We start from the raw sequence: 9,605 nt of genomic DNA, 5'->3' as shown, positions 1-9,605 counted from the left end.
TCTGGCAGCAGCTGCTGGTAGCAGCTGAGATCACCAACAGTAGCTTTCCTTGCTTCTGGAAGTTTTCCTAAGAAACATCCACTGCAGTACAATGGATAATTAGTGGGGGCATCACTAAGATTCCTGAACTTCGGAATTTTCTGGAAATAGCATTTTTGACCTTTCTTCCCTCAGTTCTTCCAATAGTTGCAGAAGCCTTTCGTTCCCTTTATTAATAGTCTCTACTCAAAAAATGAGAAATAAAATAAATTAATGTTTTATATTACTTTTGGATTCAGTCCATTACTGTCCCCAAATAACATTTTACAAATACATTTCAGGGAATCAATTCCACAGATGATTGTGAAACCACTAACTGGAATTATTGAAGCACTTTGCAAAACTCTCTGAACTTTGATATTTACTAAGTGACCTTAAAGGCCTAGCTTCATGGTACTTTACTTAAATTCAGAATGACAATTGGTAACTAATAATGAAAGATTTCAAACTCCAAACAGTGCAACTGAAACTTCTGCAGTACTATACTACTGAGAATATCTAACATGTTACTAATCAATGTCATTCTCACCTTGTGGGTTTCCTCTGCTAATGGACAAGGTAAATTGAAAGAAATCTAAACACTCAGCTACCATCTTAAATGTAACTTCATGTAATATCTAACTTCCTATGTCTCCATGTCTACAATTTTTTATGAACCAAAGAGGATTTATTCACTATGCTAGCAGAAATAGCATATTTTGTAAGAGTATAACAGAAATTAATTTTATGAAAAATTATCTCATTTTAACTTAAACAATGAGTAATATTTTCTTTGTTTTATAAGTTCTACAGTGTAAAAGACATGTAATATTGATTATGGAGATATGTGAATATACTCATGAAACTTTAAGTAGGAAACATGTCACTAGACAGATTCTAACCTTAAAATGTTCAGAAGTTTCTTATTTGTGATACAAGGGGAATGACTGATATTTTCATAATCTTACAGATGGTGATTTTTTATAGATTCATATATCAAAACATCAAATAATACATTTTAAATTCTGCAGTTTCTTTTATTTGTATAATACCTTAAGAAAGCTGCTAAAACTAATTAACATTAATATGAACTTAATATTTCAACAAGATTAGCAACATGTAAATCACAACATGAATATAATCAAAAAGTAGACTATATACTTAACTTACTTTGAAATGACAGTAAATTTTGCATTTCTGAGCTCACTAGCAAATGTTCAATAAATAAATACATAAATAATTACTTTTTGTAGCTTTATGTTATTGTTCACTGATTTGTTTTCTCCTCAACAGTCATATATTTTCTATATTAACTATCTTTTCGAATGCAGGCCTTGCATATTAAAGAACCATATCGTAACATTAGCAGTGGAACCACGTGGGTCAAAAATCATGGACAATCAAGGGTGTGTGGCCATTAATGAAGAATACAAATTTTGTAATTATCTAAAACTTTATAGTATTTCAACAAATGTAATGGAGGGTAATACTGGAAATCCAATTATCAATTTATGAGAGTATCTTTTCCCTCAGCCGCTCTTCTCAAAGCTATGCCACTTTATTTGATTCTAGGTAAAGAGCTTTAGGTTTTACACTATTATCTATCACAGTATTATCTATCACATGATTTGCTAGTTTTATTTGTTGTGCAAAATCAACCTTGATCTGCGCCAAAATGGAAAAAAAAGGAAATTCTCCTGTTATTTCCTTTGTTAACTGAACTGATACAGGTACATTTTTTCAAATAAAGATTAAATAGATTAAAGTAGAATGCAAAGAAGAAAAATAGTACTATTTTGAAATGACTGGAATTAGAGAAGCATATGCACTATACTTTCTTACTTACTTTCTTAAAAGCACTATAAAAAGAATGATGACAAATTCTTCCTTATCTGCTATTCCAGTTGAAAACTTGTCTCCTCCAATGAACTCTTTGTAAGAGTAAACTTGAGCAAAATGTCTTGTAAATTTGGGTCGCACCTATATTTCTTAAAGGAGAAAGTAACTCATTGGGTTACTTTCAATGTCTTGGGTAGAGAGAAACATCTTTGTGTATTCAGTAGCATTGGCTCAACTGCATCCCGCCATAATTCATTTGTTAAAGTCCAAACTCCCAATACCTAAGAATGTGACTGGATTTGCAGAAGGAGTGCTTAAAGATGTAATTAAGTTAAAGGTCAATGATTCAGGTGAGTCCTACTCCAATATAACTGGTGTCTATATAAGAAGAGAAAATAAGGACACACCATATAGAGAAAGACCACATAAAGGCATAGAGAGAATACAACAATTTACAAGGCAAAGGAAGAGGCCTCAGGAGAATCCAAACGAATTGACAGCTCTATCTCAAACTATTAGCCTCCAGAACTGTGAGAAAATAAATTTCTGTGAAATCTGTAGTACTTTGTTATGGTAGCTCTAGCAGATGAATACCATGATATTTACACAATTTATTAAAAGAACATTAATAACTAAAAATCATTTTTTACTTTTTACTCGAGTGTATATATATATATATATATATATATATATATATATATGTAGCCACCACACAGATTTTAGGGGATAGTCATCAGAATTTGGTAATTATATCTTGGGCATATTGTCCTGCTGATTTTTGTCTTGTTGAATACTTTATGTTTATATATATCTGTATTCATCTATATTCAGAATCTAGTAAATCAAATCTAAGAAATATTTTTCATATCATTAATGAAGGACATACTTTGTGAATTGCTTATGCTAATAAAATTTTTTTTAATGGTAGTTGATATTTCAGTTCTGAACAATAAAATCAGCACGCCAATTCTTTTGGAAACCATGCTATTTGAAAGACAAACTTGACAGAAAATTTGTAATTGTAACCTATTATAAAGTTCGTTGAATTTGTATTGGCCATTATTTCTTCCATCAAGTCATAAGTTATTTATACTTATATAAAGATAGGTTGTCAAGAAAATTATTTTTAATTATGAATATCCTTTCAGAATTGTATAAATTTTATATTCATCTGCTAGAGTTGCCATAACAAAGTATCAAGGGTGACAATTAGTATTGTAGAGCAGAGTTGCTTCTAAATTTCTTTTAAACTGATCATTACAGTACCCAATGCATTACAATTAATTGCCATTGTACTTCTTTGGGATGCTCAATTTGTTTCAAATCTCACTAAGAAGCTGGCTTCTGTGTATATTTCATGTGCCCCCATTAAGCTTTGGCATAACAAAAGGTCCCATGCTTTCTTTGACTTTTCCTACTACAGACTAAGTTTCAATAATTTCTGTATGAAATTCCAGTGCCTTTTAGTGGGAAAAACGATTTTTAGAAACAAACCTAAACTATGAAAAACTCCTTCAGGTTTGAAATTATCGTTGACTAAGAAAAATAATTTTTGGCCGGGCGGGGTGGCTCACACCTTCATCCCAGCACTTTGGAGGGCCAAGGCGCGCAGATCACTTGAGGCCAGGAGTTGGAGACCAGCCTGGCCAACATGATGAAATGCTTTCTCTACTAAAAATTCAAAAAATTAGCCGGATGTAGTGGCACACACCTGTAATTCCAGCTTCTCAGGAGACTGAGGCAGGAGAATCACTTGAACCCGGGAGGCAGAGGTTGAAGTGAGCCAAGATCGCGCCACTGCACTCTAGCCTTGGCAACAGAGCAAGACTGTTAAAAATAAAGAAAGATTTAAATGATTTCCTTTAATTTATGTCCCTTTCTTCCTTGGACTAAATATCCTGCAATCATAAGAAAATGTAAGAGTATCTCAGGAGGTTACACAGGGCAGGGAAGGTTAGATTTTCCAATACGGAGGAGACACTCAGCAGAAAACTGTGCATCCATGCTTGAGGGTCTGGGTCAGAGAAGCTGTCATGTGTCACCTAACAAGGCTCTAGGGCCAGTTCTGTAACTAGCAAACGCTTCCCTCAAAGTAAAGATGTCACTTCTCTGAACTTAGTCTTCTCATCTGCACACTAAAGCTGTTGTGCCACTAGCTTCCTTCCCGTTCTCTCTGATTTATGATGATTCAAATTTAAAGATTTTTCTTTAGTTATATTCTTAAGTTCTCATAACAAATAGAATGTAAATACTATTTTCTATCACTTGTTCCGTAATTACTGAAGAAACATAAATTATATGCTATTTAAATTGTGGTGTTGTTCAACATTCTATAGGTATATATACCTATAGAATATAAGAGTATATATATATGTACATTCGTCTATGCACCTATTTTTTATGTCAATAATATGTCTCATCTGATACCTGAATTCTAACTATGGTAAGAATGCATGCCATCAAATACAAACAAAATGCCACAAAACTAAACAAAATGTTTTATATCTGGAGATGACTTGCTACATTTCAGATTTTTTTATGCTACAGTCGTATTTCTTGTCTCTCTTTCCCAAAACACAATCATTGCTGATGTGTGCACCCTAAACTGACAGCTTGAGCTTAACTTGGTATAGTTGTAGATAAGCTCAGTTTAAATTAATGCTGATAAAACCTCCAGAATTGCTGAGGAGACCATACTATGTTAGTAGAAGTAGAGAAAGTGAAATGAGCTTCTTGTCCTGTTAGCTGACTTGAGATCCATTAAAGATTTTAAGTGGAGAAATAAAATGACCAGATGAAAGGTCATTAATTTATACACAGGAAAATAGATTATAAAGATGAGAGGTCAGGATCAGGAAACTAGTTATGGTTGCTGTAATCCCAGAAGAAAATGGTTGAGAGACGATGATATCAAAGATTATTGCCAGGGTTTTTTTGCGTCTGTTGTGTTTGTTTGTTTGTTTGTTTTGACAGAAAAAAATTGAGTGAAAGGGAACACCACAATTGCAAAAGTTCAGTTATTATTGAGAGAGGCAATGAGAATGATTTACATGAATTTCCCCCCAAAAAATGTTCTGTCAATAATTACTATATTAGGAATAAATAGAGCATGGAATATTTTTACAGCTGACTCAGAGAAAATAGCTATTACAGCAAACCTATGTCTATATTGAAATTCATATATACATTCAAAGAATATTACTCTATACCATTTATCTCAAGAGAACTAATCTTCAAAGCAAAAGAAATCAGCAACATGTTTTTAATTAAAACTTTAACTTCCTTCAAAAATGTCTTTTGGGCCGGGCATGGTGGCTCACGCCTGTAATCCCAGCACTTTGGGAGGCTGAGGAGGGTGGATCACTAGGTCAGGAGATCGAGACCATCCTGGCTAACACGGTGAAACCCCGTCTCTACTAAAAAAAATACAAAAAAAATTAGCTGGGCATGGTGGCGGGCGCCTGTAGTCCCAGCTACTCAGGAGGCTAAGGCGGGAGAATTGCGTGAATCCAGGAGGCAGAGCTTGCAGTGAGCAGAGATCGAGCCACTGCACTCCAGCCTGGGCAACTGAGCAAGACTCTGTCTCCGAAAAAAAAAAAAAGTCATTTTTATTTATCTGTTAAGAACAGATAATTCATTCATAAGGCATTCAAGTCAAAAAAGAATTTTTTTTTTTTTGGCAGATTTACCTAGTGGAAACAACATTTGTATTTAGCTTCAAAAGTAAATTAAGTGGAGGAAAATGAAGATTTTCATTAATAACCTTAATATTAACAGACAATGGTGGTACTGAGGAGAACATCTATCTCTTTTAGGCTTCAGAAGGAAATGATGTTTTTCAGTGTCAACAAATTAATCTCAACTGTGTGGTTTGCCCACCAAATATCATGCCTGTAATAATATACTGTACTTAGCCTACCATGTTTTAAAATGATTGGTTTCCAACTATCAAGGCATAGAAGAGAATATATAGATAGTTGAAGAGTTAAAGAAATTATAGCATAAGAAGCATGCAAAAAGATACAGTTATAGTATTATAATGACTGTCTTGAGATATTTGAAAACATTTATGAAGGGGAGCAAGTTAGCTTTTGATGAGGACTGTCACAGTCAGTGAAGCAGGTAACAGTATTATCCAACATCGAATGACAAGTCAAGTGATTTTCTAAAAGTGTGACCTTTACAGATATTGCCATATGTCAGGGGTGGTGGTAGAAGAGTTGATCTCCTCTGAGCCCTCCACGTTTTAAGTTGTATGATTCAAAATTATACATACAAACCTTATTTTAATTACACTCTATTTTAAAAACTGCAGTTATCTTTTGAGTTGATTTTATAATTTATTTTTGTTTTAATTGCTGACAAGCTCACAAGCAGTTCCTTGGAAAACATATTTCACTACACAATTGAGAGATCTTCACTTGTAAGCACTGTTAAGAAAAATATGTTAGACAGAAGTTAATGAGGTTAAAGAGTCACCACTTTCTATCTCCAGGCTGCGTAGATGACAGCTATGAAATGCGTTTGCCCTGCAGTTCCCTGTCAAATTTCTTCTATGTGGAGCCGCCTCCCTCAGCCCAAAACACAACATTCCAGCTCCCCGCTCTCTCCTACAGGAACACTGACTGCTGTTCTGTGTAAAGAGGGGGTGGGGCCTTGTCTTTCACGCAAGCCTGGCTCAATTGGGCACCTCACCACTGGGGATGCAGCCACCCCTAATACCCCTAGAATGTCTGTCCTCTGATGTGTCTGCACCAGTCTCCTTTGCGAGTGACCACAGCTCTGTCCACAGAATTGTGTGCAGGGGAGATGTCCCCCTCTCTACATCTGTGCCCAAGCACTGGGGCCACCTGGCTCCTAGGATGGATCTATACTCCCTTGCAAGGCAAGCACGGTGCCTGTGTGCCTGCTGAAAGTGGTCTAGTCACTTTCAGCCCACAAGCAGGTTTCTCTTGCACACAGGAAAGTGGAATGAACAAAATTAGGAATCAACAAAAAAAGTTTATCATAATCTTAACTATTTTGATATAAAGAAACATTCCAAGTCTATTTCTCTGGTTAAATAAACACTGGAAATCTTGGCTCCGTGAATTGTTTGAGGCATGAATTAACTATGTTATTGTTCTGTGCGGTATTATCAAAGAAAAATTTTTGTGTTCCTCAATATGTTTGTATTGTCCAGTAATTAGAAAAGAGCCTAGTGAATTTATTTATTTTTTATTTTTATTTTTATTTTTTGAGACGGAGTCTCGCTCTGTCACCCAGACTGGAGTAGAATGGCGCAATTTCAATTCACTGCAAACTCTGCCTCCTGGGTTCAAGCGATTCTCCTGCCTCTTCCTCCTAAGTAGCTGGAATTACAAGGGCGCACCACCATGCCCAGCTAATTTTTTTTGTATTTTTAGTAGGAATGGGGTTTCATCATGTTGGCCAGGCTGGTCTCGAAGTCCTGACCTCAAGTGATCTGCCTGCCTCAGCCTCCCAAAGTGCTGGGATTACAGGCATGAGCCACCGCGCGCAGCCCATGAATTTAATCCAAAACAATAAAAACCTTAAATCCCTCAAAATACTACCTCCTTACATTGAATTGTTCTGAGAAGAAAATGCAGGGCTTTGTTTACTGATGAGAGTAGAAAAGAAAAAAAAAAAAAGGAATACCTGAGCTAAGTGATAAAATTGGCATATTTCTCGACCAAAAAGCTCATTTAATTAGCCAGAGATAGGGTATATGTACTCAAGGGGAATACATTAAATAGGTTTGTACATTTTTCCTTCTAGAGAGCCTTCCTACAAATTTATGCATCACGTGATCCACAAGACATAATTTCATCTTCATTAGCAAAGATCTTCTCGTCACATATCTTAGTCATCTGAGTTCTATCATTTGTTTTGACCTAGAAACCCTAATGGAATGTGTAATTATTCTAAGAAGAGAATATAATTCAGTGATAAAAAATTTTATCTCTAATATGATTATTTATTACAGCAAAAAGTATTTATACTTTTTTTTGTTTTTTATTATTGCAAGTGAAATCTTGTGATTTTCCAGACATTAAACATGGAGGTCTATATTATGAAAGTATGTGTAGACCATACTTTCCAGTAGCTGTAGGAAAATCTTACTCCTATTACTGTGATGAATCTTTTGAGACTCCTTCAGGAAGTTACTAGGATTACATTCATTGCACATAAGATGGATGGTCGCCAGCAGTACCATGTCTCAGTAAGTAAACCTCTGGACAGCCATATATGTATAAAACTTTCAAAGATTGAAGAGAGGAGAGCATATAAGTGATTACACTTGACTTATATAACAGAAATAGGGCCAAGAAAAGAGTTGTTCAAGCAAAATGACCAAAATAGATCTTTTCTATTATGAGTTCTTGAAAATCACATGAGAAATAAATATAGAGACTTTATGAGAATATCTATATAATTTATACATATTTTAATTATAAAAACTTAAGTAATATTAAATATTGATATTTCTTTTTGTACAAACCTGTGTTAGTAATTTTAGTTCATATTCAGTTATACGTTGTTTTTGGATGTTTATGCAATCTTATTTAAATATTTTAAAAATAATTGTAATATACTATTTTGAGCACATTTTTGTGTCTCATTTACTTTATTCATTTATCATTGTTATGGTCCTTAGGAAAACGTTATTTTCCTTATTTGGAAAATGGACATAATGAAAATTATGGAAGAAAGTTTGTACAGGGTAACTCTATAGAAGTTGCCTGCCTTCCTGGATATGGTCTTCCAAATGAGCAGACCACAGTTACATGTATGGAGAATGGCTGGTCTCCTCCTTGCAGATGCATCTGTGTCACTAAGTACGCTGCTCTGAGATCCCAGCAAGTTCATGTCTTTCTAAGTAACACAGATGACATGCTAAGACTCATCTATACTAACTGCGGCAAAATATTTTTGTCAACTTGTTTCGCCATCAGACCTATTTAGTTTTATTTTTTCAATTCTGTATAAACAAATATACACATTTCTTGATAAGTTCATAGTAAAATAAATGCTCCCATTATTGGGCATTAGTCAAGAATACAGTAAAAGAGTTTGAACACATTACTTGTTGGTTAAATAAAACCAAACACCGCATATTCTCACTCACAGGTGGGAATTGAACAATGAGAACACATGGACACAGGAAGGGGAACATCACACTTCGGGGACTGTTGTGGGTTGGGGGGAGGGGGGAGGGATAGCATTGGGAGATATACCTAATGCTAGATGACGAGTTGGTGGGTGCAGTGCACCAGCATGGCACATGTATACATATGTAACTTACCTGCACATTGGGCACATGTACCATAAAACCTAAAGTATAATAATAATAATAATAATAATAAAAGAAAAAAAAAAGACATATTGAAACGGCATCATTGTCTGGAGTAAATACCCGAGGTTCCTCATCTGGCACTGAGAAGATTAAGGACATGGACACACACAAGGAGTGAGTATAGGATCGCAGGTTTAATAGGCAAAAGAAAGAGAAAGGAGAACAGCTCTGTCTCTTGTGAGAGAGAGGGGCACCCAAAAGTGAATTCCGGCCCCTGCTGGGGTGCACTGGATTTTATAAACAGGCTTGAGGAAGCAGTGTCTGATTTACATAGGGCCCAAAGATTGATTGGACCAGGTGTGATATTTACATAATGTGCTAGGAAGCTGGCCGCCCCACTCTAATCTTATTATGCAAATGGGATCTTTGCCTGGCCAGCGCCACGTTGCCT

The 9,605-nt window shown here is 35.3% G+C and overlaps 1 pseudogene; it reads left to right on the top strand.

The window, feature by feature from the left end:
• The first annotated feature begins 542 nt into the window (after positions 1-542).
• The window catches only part of LOC129036390 (complement factor H-related protein 3-like), a 34,937-nt pseudogene continuing 25,874 nt past the window's right edge, over positions 543-9,605 (top strand).

The sequence above is a fragment of the Pongo pygmaeus genome, chromosome 1 (assembly GCF_028885625.2).
Source record: "Pongo pygmaeus isolate AG05252 chromosome 1, NHGRI_mPonPyg2-v2.0_pri, whole genome shotgun sequence".
Lineage (NCBI taxonomy): Eukaryota > Metazoa > Chordata > Mammalia > Primates > Hominidae > Pongo > Pongo pygmaeus.
The sequence above is the reverse complement of the archived record's forward strand: the minus strand, read 5'-3'. Positions and strand labels throughout refer to the sequence as shown.